The sequence below is a fragment of the Ceratotherium simum genome, chromosome 10 (assembly GCF_057802395.1).
Source record: "Ceratotherium simum simum isolate JZ-2026a chromosome 10, ASM5780239v1, whole genome shotgun sequence".
Lineage (NCBI taxonomy): Eukaryota > Metazoa > Chordata > Mammalia > Perissodactyla > Rhinocerotidae > Ceratotherium > Ceratotherium simum.
This window is the reverse complement of record NC_141909.1, coordinates 69,800,666-69,819,136: the sequence shown is the minus strand read 5'-3', so window position 1 is coordinate 69,819,136 and position 18,471 is coordinate 69,800,666. Positions and strand designations below refer to the sequence as shown.

The following is an 18,471-nucleotide window of genomic DNA, read 5'->3' as shown; positions in this document are numbered from 1 at the left end:
TTTACGATTCTTTTAGTTTCATTTATAAAGCCATTTGGACTAAGAACATCCATAGTCTCTGTCTAGTTTTTGTGTGTGTGTGTGTGAGGAAGATCAGCCCTGAGCTAATATCCCTGCTAATCCTCCTCTTTTTGCTGAGGAAGACCGGCTCTGAGCTAACATCTATTGCCCATCCTCCTCCTTTTTTTCCCTTTTTCTCCCCAAAGCCCCAGTAGATAGTTGTATGTCATAGTTGCACATCCTTTAGTTGCTGTATGTGGGACGCGGCCTCAGCATGGCCAGAGAAGCGGTGCATGGGTGCGTGCCCGGGATGCAAACCCCGGGCCACCAGTAGCGGAGCGCACGCACTCAACTGCTAAGCCACAGGGCCGGCCCTCCATCTAGTTTTAATGAGAGCTTTTCACCTGCTTTGTGATTTCTAAATAATTACATGGTCATTTACTAATACTGATTGGGAAAGGTAATGGATGCTTTAAAGTGAATGTGAGTAGTAAGGCACCGCTATCAGAGCTAGCATCTTCTAAGTGAAGGTGTTGTAGGCATCTTTCATCCCACTGGTCTGTGATGCTCTCTGTAGCAGGAATCACACCTGTCCTGATCATGATTATATCCACAGGGGCTGGCACGGCACTTCCAGGGAATAAAGCTTCAACAAAGTTTGTTGGATGAATGAATGAATGAATTCCAAGATGGCCAAATACATTACATTTTTCTGATTTTCGTACGGAAGAAATCTGAGTCCAGGGTAAATTAAAATTTTGTTCACAGCCACCAAACAGGACAATAAAGGCACCCTTCTTTGGGAAACTTCTGAATCAGCCAAGGTTGAGTCAGGAAACAGCACTTGAGGTGTTTCAATGACTTTACTATTGGGTATGGATTTCATCAGTGATAGAAAAGCCAAGAAACCTATTGGGGGGGCAGTCAAGAGACTAGAAAAGTCAAGAGACGTACAAGAAGATGGTGTTTCCAGAGCCAAGGGGCTGGGCCGCCTGGAGGAAGCTGGAACCACAGTGGGCCTACCCAGCAGGACCTGGAGCAATGGGGAGACTCAGCAACTACTGCTGCAAATGCTGTTCTAAGCAGAGAGATGGGGGAGAGAGGCCATGGTTTATCCCCTCACCTGGTCCTTCAGTTTTCCACCATGCCTCCTCACTAGCCTCCTTGGAAGCCAGGAGACAAGGGAATCTGGGAAATCTATCTCCCTGGGTTACAGTGCAGGGCAGAAAATGCATCTGAGGGAAAACAGGCAAATGACCCATACACCTTCTCTTACACCTTCTGACAGTTAGCTTAGGGAGAGAGTTATTGTAACACTCATCATATTACATAGTTGTGCTTTTGTTTATATATCCACCTCAACTTATATCGCTTGGTCTCCCCAGCACTAGTTACTGGGACATTGCAGTTTTTGAATAAAAGATTTTTGAATGAATAAATAAATAAGTGATGGATTTCATTTGATTTCAACAAATGTTTATTGAGCATTTACATTGGGCCATGATGTGCTGGTTGATTCCACATAGGTCATCTCATTCGTAGAATGTTCTGAAAGGCCTACCAACCTCTCATGCTTTCGTTGTCCCAACTGTCAAATCTCACCAATCAAACCATTGGTTGTTGATGGTGTGTGATGACCCATCAGGACAGATAGTCAGCTTATTTCCATGGTTATGAACATCAAAATCCAACGTATGTTAAGCCTGACATGTTACACATCAGGCGCTACCCTCAGTGCTGCGTGGTTACACAGGTGAGAAATCATGCGCCTGTCCTCAGGGAACTTCCACCCCACTAGGGGCACAGAGGCACCATCAAGAGATCATTTTGATGCCTATGCTGAGTTCGAGTATGCATAGGATGCTGTAGAGTCAGAGTTGGCACTTCACCCAGCCTGGGAATTCAGGAAAACTTCTGGAATCTTGAAAGGTAAGTAAGAATGAGTCAGGTAAAGATAGAAAGAGAATAGCATGAGCACCGGCAGAGTTGTAAAATCCGATTTCTGGGCGTTGTTCAGTATGAGTAGAGATGAAGTGTAGGTGTTGAGGCTGGGACTAGTCACGAAAAGCACTGTAAACACAGCCTGCTGGCAACGGGCAGACACTGAAGAGATTCTCATGTCACGTGGCTCACTCTGGCTGCAGCGTGGAAGAGAGATTTAAGGTGAATAAGACTGGATGCAGTCAAAGAATAATACATTTCCTACAGAAACAGGCAGACAAATACCCAAAACCCATATATAAAAATGTATTCACGTCAGCATTGCTTCTAATAATGCAAACCTGAAAACTAACTAAATGCCCATGTTTTTAAGTTTTTGTATGTCAAAAACTGATTTCAAACTTTCAAAATCTTGTGTCAAAATGTGATTTTGTATTTGTGTGTGTGTGTGTTTTCTACACTTCTTTTGTAACAGATTCACGAGGATGGATTCGAGTTCTGCAGTGCCCTAGGTGCTGCATATGAAAGCCAAATCCCAGGGCTGCGAGAGACAGACAATCTGTTGGGCACCTCACCAAGCCTGGGGCAGCTCATAGGATGATGCTTTCAGCATACAGACTTCTAACCTCCCATGGTTGTCTCTGGTCATAGAACTGTAACTATTTCTTCCCTGAGCTTTATAACAATTGCTTTCTTAAAGAGTGGGGATGTGTTTGATTATATCTGACCTTCCTTGTTTCACTATAATAATCTCTCAATGATATGGTCATTTTCTCCTAAGTTTTCACTAATTTCCTGTTTAATTAGAAGTAAGTTCTTTCTTTATTTCCAGGTAATAGGAATTAATTCCATACTCCCAGTTGCACTACTCTCTCTACATACTGAGCAAGAAATTTTTCAGCCCAAATAATCATTTATTAGATATTCTGGAGATGGTGAGTATCTTATCAATTTTGTGTCTCTCATGACTTACATGGCATCTGGCCCATAGTAGATGGTCAGTAAACGGTTAGCGAATTTAATAAATCAAGCTGTATTTTTTAAAACTCAATTTCTTAACTGAATAGGCAAAACTCCCTGTTTCCAATCATTTTATTTCTCACCTTTGTGCCAATTTTGTATTTTAAAACAATTTTTTTTAAATCTGTTGTTACTATTCTCTACCAAGCTGGAGATGCTGTGCTACATGCCACAACGATTCCAGTGTTCTCACGGCACATTATGGGTTAAATTGTGTCGCCCAAAAAGAATATTGAAGTCCTAACCTCCAGTACCTGTGAATGCGGCCTTATCTGGAAACAGGGTCTTTGGAGATTATCAAGTTAGGATGAGGTCACTAGAGCGGGGCCTAAACTGAGGTGACTTGTAACCTTATAAAAAGGGCAAATTTGGACACAGACACGTTCTCAGGAAGAACACAATGTGAAAATGAAGGCAGAGATTGGAGTGATGCTTCTATAAGCCAAGAAACACCAAAGGTTGCCAGCAAACCACTAGAAGCTAGGAGACAGGCGTGAAACAGATGCTTCCTCACAGCCCTGGGAAGGAACCAACCCTGCTGACACGTTCATCTCAGACTTCCAGCCTCCAGAACTATGAGACAATACATTTCTGTTGGTTAAGCCACCCAGTATGCAGTCCTTGGTTATGGTAGCTTCAGGAAATTAATACACAGCCCTTTGGGCACATCAGTTATAGTTCTTATCACTTTTTACTTTAGTTAAATGTTGACGTATTCATTCCCATTTGTGATTGTGAATCTCTGATATCAAATATTATGTCTTAGTCATCTTCATATCTCAATATGCCCTGCACAAATGCACTATTAGGTTGAATTAATTATGTTCTTGATTTACCCCGCTATATCCCCATCCATATCAAATGTATTTCCTTGGAACAGTGTGTGGTCTTCTGTTATTTTGGTTCACTGAAACACAGTGATAGTTTTGAGATAATTTCTGCTTCCTGTATTAACATTCCAAGCTCATTTTGCTTGAATTCCTCACTGTTCTGCACTTGCATGTATACAAGATCGGCCACAAGTTATTGCTCCCGACCAGTTTCCCTGCTGTGTTCTCATGAGAATCACTGACCCCTCTGGCACTTTAGTTCGTTATTGTTATGTTCCTGTTTTTGTTCTTAGCTAGTATCATTTATAGAATTGTGATTTATGGTTTCTTTTGCTTAACACTTTCTTCTTTCTACGTCTTAAATTAAAGCCTCTTAATTGTAAGCTTCTGGTATCCGTAAAGCATTATACTAGGTGCCAAAGATCAGAGATGAGTAAAACATGGTCCTTGCTCTAAGAGATTCAGTCAGCTACTTTCCTGAACTTTTTCTTCCCAATCTTCATGGAATGCTCTCTGCTCCTTATAATTTTGTTATCATAAACCACACATCAGAGGACCAAATTCTTTTCTTTTCCCACTTTTATCCTGCCATCAATTATTTCCTGTATCTTCCTATCTACTTTTCAAAGTCATGACTTTGGAAGAAGAGATAATATACTGTATGCCCATAAGTCCATCAGGGTCCTATTCAGATCTTCCAAATCACTAGAAATATATCCTAGGTTCAATTTTACAGAAACATGCATTCCCGGGTGGGTACACAGAGGCAAATGCATTGGGTAGTTGAAAACAGGAGGGACATTGGGTTTTGTCAGCCTCCCTTTTGTTCTCATCTTATGACCTACATAGTTCTTGATATAGAGTCATCCACCATCATCCATTACTCTGTGTGTGTGTGTGTGTGTGTGTGTGCGCGCGCGCGTGTGTTTGGGGTGGGTGGATGTGTGGGTTATTTCCTCTTGAGGTTCTACCTGGATTCTGCTCACTCACTAATACTTAGAAATCCTTCTTAATAGTCCCAGAAAATAGCACATTGTTTCCTCTTCAAGCAGAGTTTTATGTCATGCTATACCGGTGATAATCTTTTTCCTTGTCTTTTTCCCCAATGTCACATTCATTCACTCCTGTACCTCTCAACACTGGTATTGATTTTCCCAGTATTCCCTCTTACATTTTTAGAATATATTTTTATTTTTAGCATGCTCCCTGAATTATTTTCTTTTCATCTTCCCTAGGGATTTTTCACTCTCCTTAATAAGCTGAAGCACAGTGGTTCATTCTTGACATCCTTTAACCTTCTTCTAAAAGAAAGATTAGTATGCATCTAGAGCACACGTAATTGATGACTATCTCAGCAGAGAAGACAAACATAGCACATACTCCACAGGTCACTGGAACAAGACTCTTAGTTCCCGCACTTCCTGGATTCACTGGCTAAAAAATAATCAAAGGAAGTCGATGTTTAAGGCTCCCATATAAAGAGATCTCAGAATACCCATGCTGAAATATACATACATCTGCTCAGCACAACACACACGGGGAGGAATTTTCAAGTAGATAATTCCATGCTCTATCATGCAGAACGACCCTATCTGAGGGTCTTTCTGAGAAAGACATTTTAAAATAATGACATCTCAAAGTCAGGATTTGATTAGATAGATGCATTTATAACCCAAAAGTTTGCCTGCAGAACTATGGCATTTTTACCATGACAACATTCTTTTCTCAGAGAAAGAAGATATTTACTGAATATTTATAATTCCTTTGCACTAAAGATAATGTCCACATTCCTTCCCTGTACTTTACACCCTTCTCCCTCAGTGCCCTGGATTACTTAACTTCTTTTGGCCGCAGTTACATTCTGGCCCCCCTTCAACACACAGCTGGCCACCCTCCTCCCACCTTCCCACTTTTCCAAACTCAACCATTGCCCATTTATATCTCCACAAACCATCTTCTTGGCAAGAAAGCTCCTGAGGCTCCACTAGCCCATATATCGGTCAGCATGCACAAAGCAATTGCACATTCTGTACTAATTCGTCAGGATTGAACTCAAAGTATCTGAGCTTCTTCTACTTTTCACTCTTTAAAGGTCTTTAACACCGTGAAGCCCATTATGGTAGACCTACTCCCAATGCTTTTTTTATTTTTAAAAATTGCTTTTCAATCTCTTAACTGTACATTTTTAAGTCATTCTACACAATTGTGCGTAGGTGTTCTTTAAGCTAAATCTAATCACTCTACTAATTGTTTATTATTTATTTAGTGTTCACAGGGTCCCCAACACTACATTTGGAAAAAGATATCTATAGAGAGAGAAGATTAAGCAAGGAGCTTACATTAAAAGACTTGATTTCAGCACCAAACACACCAGGAATCTCCCCATCGTGTTCTCCAAATACCTTAAATTGAACATGGTCATAAAGCATGCTGCCTTGTCACTGGTTTTCTTTGTCTGGCATATATTCCCCTCTCTCTTTGTTCCAGGCCTGCTATGGAGCTCTTATTTACTCCTCAAGATACTGTTCAGACAGCATCTTCTCTGTGAACTTTTTCCTGACATTCCCTGTCCCTCCTAAATACACGGGAATTGGTCCATCCTTGGTGTTCCATGGCTTTTTATGAATGCCTTTGTTGGTTCACTTCTCTGCCCCCATGTGTCTGTGTTGTTTTTGAATGGAGAGACTATGTCTATTCAGCCCATCCATCCATTCATTCAGTTAATATTTTTTTAGCATTTAACCATGTTTCAGGCACTATGCCATATAGGAGGGATTCAACAGTGAGCAAGAAAGTCAGATGCCCTGCCTAAAGGAGCTTACTGTCTAGAGGGGAGGGCAAATAATAGCCAAAACATAAGATCAAAGCATATGATATTCTCAAAACCTGGAAAACATAGGCTTTCAAAAAATGTTGATAAAATTCAGTTTTTTTTTTTCTAAAATCAATAAGCACTCATAAACAAAGGACAGAAGATACTCCATAAAGTCGATAGTCACATAAAGAAAATATTTTATTACAAGCCCTGGTTGGTATGAAGTTATAAGAAAGTGATGATGGCTTCTTGGCATCTCCTCTACTTGGTATCAGGCAGAGAAAGATAGAGAGTCAATTATCAAATGCTTCATTCATTCATGTCTTTTTGTTGCCCAACCAAGGGTATTTTCCACAAAAAAAATTTAGAAATGGGAATATGCTGCACTGGCTGCAACTAAAGAAGACAGAATTTCAGCCAGAGAAAAAGAAAGACTCAAAGCCAAAAACAAAAACACTTTAATTAGTCGTTTCATTTCAAGATGTTGAAAGCACTCCAACCCAAGGAAACCAAGGCCTTCAGAGTCAGAACAGCTTAAAGAAGACGAAAAAGATGTTTTACTTATTTAGGAGTTTGATCTGAATCCAGTTTGGAAAGGAAAACCTAAAACCTTTTAGAATAATAAACTTGGAGATAATAAAATGTTCTCTGTCATATGAGAAGACCTAGGCTTTGCATGAAATCTATTTTAAGATCTTTAAAATTTTATAATTAGGATAAGTGTTTAAATGGTTATATTAAATGATTTGGTTGATACTCAGCATTGCTTTCTGTGAAATAGCATGTTTCAAGTAAACCGTTTGCATGCTCTTTATTAAAAGCTTGATTTTAGAAATCCTTTGGACAAATGACTTTCTGTTGGCAAATAGTTCTGAAATAGAGAAAAAATCTGAGAGAATTTGGAATCAGTTATAATTTTTTAAAATAGCAAGAAATATGACTGAGGGGGAAACATTTAATTCTTAGATTGTAAGAATGAATTGACATTAATCTAAATAGGAACTTAAAAGGAAAGTGTTTAAACATGATCTTCCTCCTACCTCTGAAACCTAAGAGTCTTACCTTTAAAACTGAAAGAAGATGGTAAATATTGATCTTCATTATGTTTGAACTTGGAGAAGAATGGAAGAAAAAAGGAGAAGGAAGAGAATAGGCCTGCTTACAGAGGATGTTTCAAGTTACTCAAAAACCTGAAAGCAATTTATCAAGAAATTCAGACCCTCATAATTATTTCATCTACATCCCAGCAGGTATAACATTTCAAAATTAATTATAAAAAGTCCAAATGTATTATTCTATTGTCTACACTATTCATTATCTGATTAATTTAAATTAAAGGAAATTACATCAAATACGTCATTCATAATGTCTCTCCTTGCATAGCCAACACAATTTTCCATGCCAAAATGCAGCCTCTGGGGAACGAAAGAGACTTCTGATATGAGATTTTTATTTTTCTCCAGTCATTCATGACCATCTTCCAAATTCTTGAAATTCTCCAAATATACCACGTTTTTAATGCCTGCCCACTTTGGTACATGTTGTCCCACGTGTTTGGCCAATCCCAACTCTTCCTTCAAGCCTTTAATGGCCCTTCCTTTGGAAAACTTTCCTGATATTTCTTCTTCCTCTGTGCTCTCATAGCAGCTTATGAAAACCTCCTCCAACAATTTATCAGGTTTGGTTAGTTTACACGTCAATCTCTTCCAATAGACTCCAAAATCAAAGACTGTATTCCTGTCACATTTGTATTTCCAGAACCCTGTGAGGTCCTGTAACTGAATTAAGGGTTTAATAAATTGACAAGAGAAATAAAGGTGGAGTTGGAAACCTCAGATCTTGAGAGATATTTTCACCTCGTAAGCTTATCTATCTAACTGGTCAACCAAAAGCACTTTCTATTTAGAAGACTTCTCTCTAAATGTTTTGCAACACAAAAGAGAAAGGCATATTTGGGCAGTATCAGATTCATTTCTTACATACCCATTCAATGTACAGAATAGTTGGGAAGCAAAATAGTATCAAAGAATGCCAATTTATAGTTTCCTGGGGTAGAAACTACCTCAAGTAAGTGTAGATCTATTAATCTTCATATTTTAAAGAATGAATTGTTTTCATTCTTTCATCAAACAATTAGAAAAGTACTTTTTAGAACATTAAATGCCTTTTTAAAATTTTTATTGATGTGAAGAAAAATCTCCAAGAAACAGAACAACATAATTTATACCTTATAAACACACCAGAGAGTAACATGAAATGGTGCCATGACTTGAAGTAAGATATGAAATCAGTATTTTCATTTTCAATTACATAATAATTCATAATGGCCAGTAAATTTTCTAAAGCTGCATTTTGCTATCTGTGCTTGTACTGTTTTGTGACATATATATATATATATATATGCTGTATTAGCACAGCCCTGTATGTTTTTTCAAAGCACATTCTCAAAAGCTGAACAACCACTTTACTCAAAGAAAGCAATTCTAGAGCGGAATTACATGCAAATATGGAAACTGAGTTTTGAAGCTCCACATTTCATTTTTATGCTCGAGTCCCACAAGTCCCCCCACCTGCACTCAGGGCAGGGGAGCATCACATCTTGCCATGCCCTTATGCCAGCACTCACATAGCTAGCATCTGATATGTCATGGTTAGTCTCCTACACCTGATGTCTTTCAGTATCAATCAGTCTGCTTTAAGTAACAGCGATGCTGCCTTCTCCATAGTTCACAGCATGCCTACTCCTCTGTCTTCCCCCCACTGACCCACCCTATGTCACCATCACCTTGTGCGTGAACTTTTACAAGAGTCTACTTCCTGGGTTCCTCACCTCCCCCAATCCATTTTCTCTTTTGCAGCAAGAGTGATCATTTAAAAACACACATCTGACCATGTCCTTGCTTAAAACCTTTTAATGACTTAACTAGGATGTTTAGATAAAACTAGCGTCTTCAACGATCTTGCAAGCTTCCATATGACTGTTCTCTGCCTACCTTTGGAGCCACTCCAGACCCTCCTCATTCTCCATGCTCCAGCCACTCTCGTGCTTTCAGTTCCCTGGAGGTGCCATAGACCCTCACCACAGAATCTGTGCACGTGCTGCCTCCTCTGCCTGGAAATCTCACCCACACCTCTACACCGCACCTACCTCACTGCTTTTCCAGCTTCAGATCTCAGCTGAACTTCACGCCCTAACACCATCAGATGACGACCCGTCTCTCTGATACATGCTCTGCTTCCCTACTGCCCAGTGCTTTGCCTTTACAGCATTGTCACGTTTTTGTAATTTTACATAGACCTCTGTGTTTATAACCTATCTTTTCCTCTAGCCTGTACGACGTGGACTGTGGCTATTTTTACTCCCGATTTTAACACCAATGCCCAAGTGGGCATAGCATATAGGAAGCACCTAGTAAAAATGTGTTGAATGAGTAAATGGACTTACCTAAGTAAACATATCAAATTCAGTAGGCAAAAGAGTATGAGATACTCAAGCAAATAGATCAATCAAGACCAGGTACAGTTGATTCTTATTATTTGTAGTAGTAATGTTCTATAAAGTCACCGTTAACACTGAATTAGTGAATACTGAACCATTGTTCCTAAAGGAAATACAAAGTTAGGTTCCCAGGAGCCTCTAGTCTCACATTTTCATCAACCAATCAATATGTAACCCTGTTCTATGTGTGTTTAAGAAACCTTATTTAATATACATAGTTGATTCATTAATGTTGAACTGACAGACAATAACACTATAACTCATGCCTGAATGAAGCTTATCTAACACACATCTTTTCTCCATAAGGCACATCCCAGACTTCTTGTTCTTAGGAACACTAGACAGCACTTCACTACATTTAAAGGCCTGTTAAACATCAAATCGTGAATAAAAATCATGTAAGTGCCGACAACAGGGCACTAACCAGACTGTGAAAAGGACACTTGTCTATAGAGTGAGAGCTCAAACAAGAAGACAGAATGTCACCTTATTTGACCTCAGCTGAGAATGTGCCACTTCGGCAACACAGATGTCCTCAAATGACTGCAAAAGCACTGCGAATATTGATTTTAGGATTACAAATAAATTTTGGTAAATAGGTAAGTTCACAAATACAGGATTCACAAATAATGAGGGTCAACTATTCTTGTTAAAAGGCGTATTACCTGTGTGGAGCATGCATGTATAGGTGGGCATACACATGGACTGGATCGTGGGGAGCAGACCACAATGTCGTGGTTTATCCTGTGCAGTTCACAACCCTCTGCAGAAGTGTAACAAATATTAAATTGCCATGTCCAATTGGAGAGAATTGAGCCCTCTAAGACTCTTTTATTCAACTGAGTTAACCACTTAATAAGATTCTAGTGTATCCAGTTAGGGAAAAACACTACACTATTTAATTATTACAAAGAATATGTAAGATGTGAAACTTTGCCAACAGATCATTAATTATATACATCTTCTTTGTAAGAACTTCAATGCTTTCTGATCATAAAATGTCTTAGAAATAAATGAATGTGTGATTTCTGGACTGTTTCAAAATAACAAAATCAACTCTAAATTCATTTGGTAAGTAAATAATCATGTCAATGGATCATATGTAAATAAATCTTAAGCCCAAAGAACACTTTAATACCCTGGTTACTCTTTAAGTATATCGACGTGAGCATTTTAGTACCTAAAGTGAAAATGGCGACTTCTGGACTTCTCGCCAATTGCATTTTGGGTGTGAAATTTCTGACTTGTAAGCTAAAATTTTGGGAATCTTATAAACAAATTTTTTGCGGTTGAGAATGGTTTTCCCACCAACAAAATTATCTATTTCTCTTTACTTAACAGTTATGGAAAAGCAAAATTTGTGGGCATGAGGAGGACCTTCTGAGAGTCAGGACATCAGCCCATCTCAAGCCCCACACTCCTCTGCTCGTTGCTGGCTGCCCCTTTGGTGCACGAGCATTCCACAGCCTAAAGAATGTCACAGCACATAACAAGGCAGGAAGCCAGAGCCACCAAGTCCCCATCCCAGGTTATTTGAGGTAAAGGGAGAAATGGTTATGATAAAAAAGTGACAGCACCCACTCCCTTCCTCCCTCCTCCAGCTTCTCTGAAGGCTCCTTCCTTTGGAGGTAATCATAGCTGTCCTTCCTCCAGAAGTTTCATGACTTCCCTCAAACTTGCTGCCTAAGCAACATCCTAATGTAACTTTTATTTCTCACTTCGAGGTATTTTTACCCATGTATGTTAGGAACAGAGAAGAAATATGTAGTGGAAGAAGAATTATTTCCTATCATTCCTTTACAAAAGAATCCTTCTCCTCCTCATAGGAAGAGAGGAAGAGTATTTCTTCAGGGGCACACAGCTTCTCCCTCACCTTGGAGAGCTTGGCCTGCCTCCCCTCAAATTTCAAAGTGCAGAAACAGGCTCCCCATTCTCATTTGAGAAAGCTGAAGAGGACTGTAGATGGGGTCTGACTCCTGCACAGGAAATCTAGCAAGCAGGGGAAGGGCTGACACCCTGCTCTGGGGACTGAGGCACCACAGCCCACACTTCTATGCCAGGCCAGGTATGGGCCATGCAGGACAGAGGGAGAGTACTCTGTATGGTGTGAGTACTTGGGTCCTGTCCCAGCCAATAGAGCTTCCTGGAGGGGCAAGGAGATGTCTGCAGAAAGAGGCTGTTTGGAGGGTGCTACCAATGCCCCTAAGCTGAAAAAGGAGCCACATGTGGCCACCCAGAATAGAGACTCATCTTTCTTAAGGTAATTTCAGGTGAGAGGACCCAACCTGGAACCTACAATGAGCCCAAAATATGCCCCACAAACAAAACCAGACACAGCCATCAGCAAGGCCCAGAGTGTGAAGCCACCCAGCATGTAAGAACAGCCCTGTCCCTTTACCCCTCCCCTTCCTTCCTCCCAGCATGGGGAAACAGAAGCTAGTGAAAGCAGGGAGTCCTGCCCCTTCACTCCTCTCCTGCTTCCAGGCTGATCCAGGTCTGTGCCAGGAAAAGGCTGATGCTTTGACATTAAATCAAGTCAGACACATTGAATAATACCTTGGACTGGACATTAAATGGTTGAAATTGAGACTATGACTGCAACCCAAAATCACCATAAGGATGTGCATTTTCTAAGAATAAACAGAAAAGCTCTGGGATCTGCCAGCGTCTTCATCCAGCATCTGAAGAAGAAAACCTCCATCGAATAGTTTAAAGAAATACTGAGAGACAAAATAAGGTTACGCTTCTCTTAAACACAATTCTTCTTCATTCAACTTACCTGTTACATTCACACACACAGAGCTAGAAACAACAGGAGAGAAAAGATAAAGTAGAAAACTAACTCATGATTACCAGTCAGAGGTTTAGGAAACAAATTTTAGAAGAGAATGTTCAGAAAGTCTCATATCTGTGTCTCTATCCAGACTTCTCTGAGCTAAAGCCTTGTATCTTTCATCCTAAATGGCCCACAGGCATCTCTGAAGGAGCGTGTTCAAAGGGGAACATCTCCCATCTCAAACCTCTCTCCCTCCAAGGCTCCATATTCAGTTCTTGCGCTAGCTTTTGTATTCATACTTTCAGGAATAAATAAATGGAAAAATGCATAAAGAATACTTAGTGCTTTGCTAAGCACAAAATGTAGTTATCATTATTACAGCTGGTCAAGGGAAGGAAGGAAGGAAGGGAAGAAGGAAAGAGGGAAGAAACTGAAGAGGAGGCAAGTTGCACACCCCATCACACATACAGGTGTGTGCCAGCCCATGCTCATGCTCATGGCCAAAGATCTTCAGGTTGACCATACCTGAGGGGATGGGGTTTAATCACAGCAGCTCAATCTAAGAGCAGGCACTTCAGCATTGCAGGTGGAATCTGGTCTAGAACGTTATAAGTAGACACCTGTGATAGGAGGTGGCAGGTGAGTTATGTGATTGAGAAAAAAGTGCTGGCAGGACACGGCATCAGAAGACCTAGGTTTAAGACTTCGATGCATCACTTGCAACCTTGAGAATTTGAGTTAGCTATTTAATCTCTTTAAGCTTCAGTTTTATTATATGTAAAATGGGAATAACAGTCATAACTCTGGGGACCTCATTGGGAGATGTAGAAATAGGTGTAGTGGATACTGTGTCCAGATGCCCCCTAGAAGACAAAGCCACTTATTCTCCCAGCTCCCAAGAGTGTTGACGGCTGATGGCCCTCTCTGGGAATTGCCCTCAGCCTTTCCTAAGATCTGCCTCTGCAGGACCTGACTACACCAACACTGATCAGGTTCATTAATCCAGGTTCAAAATATCTCCAGAATCCAACTCCATCTCTCCACCTTCACTGCTTCCATCATAAGCCATGCCTCCACCGTTTCTCATCTAGATTCATGCAATAATTTTGTAATTGGTATCCCTCATTCTGCCCTTAACTCCCTACAGTCTGAAAGATTCCTTTAAAACATGACTTAAGTCATGTCCTCCATTACTTTCCACTCCCTTACCTAAAAGCCAAAATCCTTATGAACAGCTACCAAGCCCTGCACAATGTTCCACCACTGGCTCACCCTGGCCAGGGAACTTTCTGATCTCATCTCAAGATCTACTGCTCTCCCTCTTGTTCACGTCAATCCAGCCATGCTGGCCTCCTTGCTCTGGCTCAGACATGCCAGGTGTGCTCCAGGCTTACTGTCTTTGCACATGTGATTCTCTCTACCTGGACTGTCCTTCCCCAACATGACTTGCTCCCTCACTTCTCTCAAATCTTTGTGCAAATGACTCCTCATCAGTAAAATCTTCTCTGGCCACCCTATATATTTTTTCATTCAATATATATTTATTTTTGTATACCATAAAGGCCGTATACGACAAACCCACAGATAACATCATAATCAACAGTGAAAATTGAAAGCTTTTCCTCTAAGATCAGGAACAAGACAAGGATGCCCACTCTCGCCACTTTTATTCTACATAGTATTGGAAGTCCTAGCCAGAGCAATTAGGCAATAAAAAGATATAAAAGGGATTCATATTGGAAAGGAAGAAGTAAAACTGTCACTATTTGAAAATGACATGATATTATATATAGAATACCCTAAAGACTCCACTAAAAAGCTGTTAGAACTAATAAATGAATTCAGTAAAGTCGCAGGATACAAATCAACATACAAGAATCTGTTACATTTCTACACGTGAATAACAAACTATCAGAAACAGAAATTAAGAAAACAATCCCATTTACCATTGCATCAACAAGAATAAAATACCTAGGAATAAATTGAACCAAGGAGGTGAAACACTTGTACACTGAAAACTACAAGATATTCATGAAAGAAATTGAAGATGACACAAATAAATGGAAAGATATTCCATGCTCAGGGACTGAAAGAATTAATATCAGCCACACACCCTCTTTTAAATTGCAATACCCTTTACCCTTTTCCTGCTTTCGTTTCCTCCTTAACACTTACTGCCATCAACACACTACATATGTTACTTACATATTTGTGTATCATCTGTCTCCTCCCACTAGAATATAAGCTTCATGTCAATAGGAATTTTTGTTTTGTTTTGTTCACCACTATATCCTCAGCACTAATACAGTGCTGGGCACATAATAAGTGCTCAATAACTATTTTATGATGAAATGAATAAACTAATAAAAGGTGAGGAATTTTCCTAACAAACAGTAATTAACAATTTTTTCTGTGAGTAAATGTTCAACAGAGTTCAGATACTGCTGATCTATGTTTGTGAATATGTAAGACCCTACGGAAATGTAAGATTTAGAACACAGTACAGTGATATTATACATCCAAAGACACATGAAAAAACCTGTAGAGTTTGTTAGGCAGTGACAGCAATGCATTCTGAGAACTGACATCATCAACATCTAACTCCCACTTCATCTCATTTCTGTGAGGTAGAGCCAAGGAAAGACACATTTAAATTATTCCGACAGATTTTTTCTTTGACAAAGAAACTGGTGAGGAAAGTCTGTGAAATTCTAAGGGCAGATGCTATTATTTGGTCTATATATTTTTCTTTCTCTACCATTTCTCAAAACACTAGGATTCTGATCACCCAATCGTATCATTGTTTTCCATAACAGATGCTAAGCCTGGGTGTCCTTTCCAAAAGACAAACAGCTCTTAATGGTGGAAACAAGTCCTCCGTCTTCTGCAATTTCCCTGGAATCTCTGTTTATGCTCCAGGTCCCGCTTCTCAGGATTTAGATTACGCACCTCACCCAGTTGACAAAAGGCTTTGCTGGATCCATTGACAGAGTCGTTTCCAGATTCCACTGTTAGCCAACAATTTGTTGTGCTATATTTGCCAATGATTTCTTTGCCATACCAAATTGCTGGAGTTCACGTAGTTGGCAGTGGACTGAAGGGAATGGATCTCCCAGCAACACCTGACAGGAAAACAAATATGAACCAGAAACTCTTCAGTCTCTGTGGCACTCAGTCTCTCCTGCTTTGCCAAATCTCTGTTTGCTAGCCACTCTTTGAAAAGGGAGAGAGAGGATGAGATACAGAAAGAATCACACTCACAAACTTCCAGGCATTCTAAGAAATATGACTAGACAATCACAAGCTCTATTGAAGCTTTTGCATAAACTCTTGGGATCAAATTCCTTCTTGGCATGAGAGACAGCTCTGATTCAGATACTATGAAGAGAAGGCACCCACCGATTGTCCTCATGGATCATCTCTCAGATCCCACGAGGCTTTCATTGCTGTAGGTCACTAGAGAAAGGGACTCAATGATTTGAATAATGAGAAACTCCAGGCCTGAGCCTTTGGTGGTCTAGGGTGCTAGGGAAAAGGCAAAAAATTCCAATGCTAATATGGAAGAAGGCAAAGCAATGGAAAAGTATATTCAGTTGCCCCCAAAATAGGGACAACACTGCAGCGTAGTAATTTTGTAGTCTTGGGAAGCCCTTTAGGGACTTCTTATTAGAATAGTAAAGGGTGTGTATAAAAGACCGACAGCAGAAGCTGAAGTTTTCTTGTTGGGGTCCCTCTCTACAATTTCAGAGAGCTCAGAAAGAATCTGGTCATTCTAAACTTAGCAGATCTTCAATGGGAAAGCAGTCCTGTCTCTCCTCCAGTCTCTGGACATGCAGATTACTTGGGTGCTATTTATGTTTTGATCGACAAGTGTACACTCTGTCTCGATAAGTAGAGAAGCATCTCTTACAATGATGCTTCAAAAGAGCAGCTGTCTGGAAAGATGAATCAATGCAAGGACAGCTCAAGAGCCAATCCAAATACCAGTAACCAAGGTAAACATTAACAGATGAGACAAACTCTAGAAAGAGGAGACTTACTCTAGGAGTCCACAGTACACTAAAGATAAACAATGTGATACGTATTTCTTCTTATTTATTTTTCATTGAGATCACCCAACCAAGAATTATCATCTTTAAGGAATTATCTTGGTTTCTATTATTTGTGCCTGTCATATTGTTTTCAAAATTGGGAAGAGAAACAATCACTTTACTTTCCCATTCTCATTCTCATTTGTAAAGTCTTAGGACCATCACCTGAGCTTCACATATTGTGGCTTCCTCTTGAATTTTTTAGCATGGCATTCAATGCCCCTAATAATCTTGTGCCAAATGCTTTTACATTCCTTCTGCTGCCCCGCCCCATCATCCACACATTCTATCCAGGAAAATCTTAGCGCCTATCATTCCTTAAACTTGTATAAACCCTTGCTTATTCTCTTCCTTCTGTCTGGAATTTGCTTTCCCCAACTCCACTAGATCAAACTGTAATCATTGTTCAAATCTCAACCCAATTGACATCTTCTCTGGGGAAACCTTCCCAAATGTCTTCCTAAGCAGAATTTACTCCTGAAAATGTGATCCTCTAGCATATTGTAATAACCCTACTCCAGTATTTGCCATACTATGTGAATGTCCATTGTTTATGGGTCTCTTTCTCGTACTCTACCATGAAATTTTTGGTGGGCTGGTTCATATCTTACTCATATACCGCCTGCTCCCACATTCAATGTTTGATGAAAGAATGTGTGAAAGAAGAAAGTGAAAATCTTTCTCTTTGCTCCCTCACTTTTTCACTCTCTCTTTTGTTTTACAGAAGAGAAAAATACAATCCAGAGAGATTCACAGTCTTGCCCTAGATAATATTATCAAAACTGAAAATACAAAATTAAATCAAAAGATCCTTGTTGGATCTATGAACATGTTTAATGTTAGGGCAACTATGGTTTGTTTTTTTACCACTGGCAGGAATCAGGTATGCAGTGGGCACCACCACTACAGGTGATATAAAAAATAAAGAAAGCAATACATATAATTTTTTAATTCTAAAACTTTAGGTTAAAATTCCAGTGAAAGCACCTACATGTTTTGCAAAATATATCACTCTCTAGCAAAAAGGTGTATTCCTTCCAGATCTGACCTCTTCTTTCCCCAAACTCCCAATACACACTCAAACCCACAGACGCTACCAAACTCAAATGTTGACCATGCTTGAGTGGTACTGATGTCATCAGAGAGCACAAGGAGTCAGTTTTCAGGGCTGGGAGCATCTTCTCAGTGGTGATTCCTGGGAGTGGGAGGTGGAGGCAGGGATTTTGACTCTACTTTCCTTTATTTCTGCATTATAATCTTTTAAGTCCATGTGAGTGATGAACCTGCAGTCTTTAGCAAGTGGAAACTTCATCTGAGAGAAAAGGAATTTGCTGATGTTAATAATTTATGTAAATTCAATGAGTGAAAGGATCTTGGAGGATCTAATAATACTATGCTTATATCTCTCATTGAATTAGTAGAATCAAAGACCAAGGCAAAGAATATCTCCCTTTGGACTCCAATCCCTCCAGCTCCCAGGGCCCCCAACATTGCAGGGA

The 18,471-nt window shown here is 39.9% G+C and overlaps 1 long non-coding RNA gene across 1 annotated transcript in view; it reads right to left on the bottom strand.

Annotated features, from left to right (window-relative positions):
• Positions 1-1,460: 1,460 nt before the first annotated feature.
• The window catches only part of LOC147916170 (uncharacterized), a 37,597-nt gene continuing 20,586 nt past the window's right edge, over positions 1,461-18,471 (bottom strand). Inside the window, exon 3 of the long non-coding RNA XR_015553472.1 lies at positions 1,461-2,138. This is a non-coding gene — a long non-coding RNA (uncharacterized LOC147916170). The remainder of the gene's footprint in view (positions 2,139-18,471) is intronic.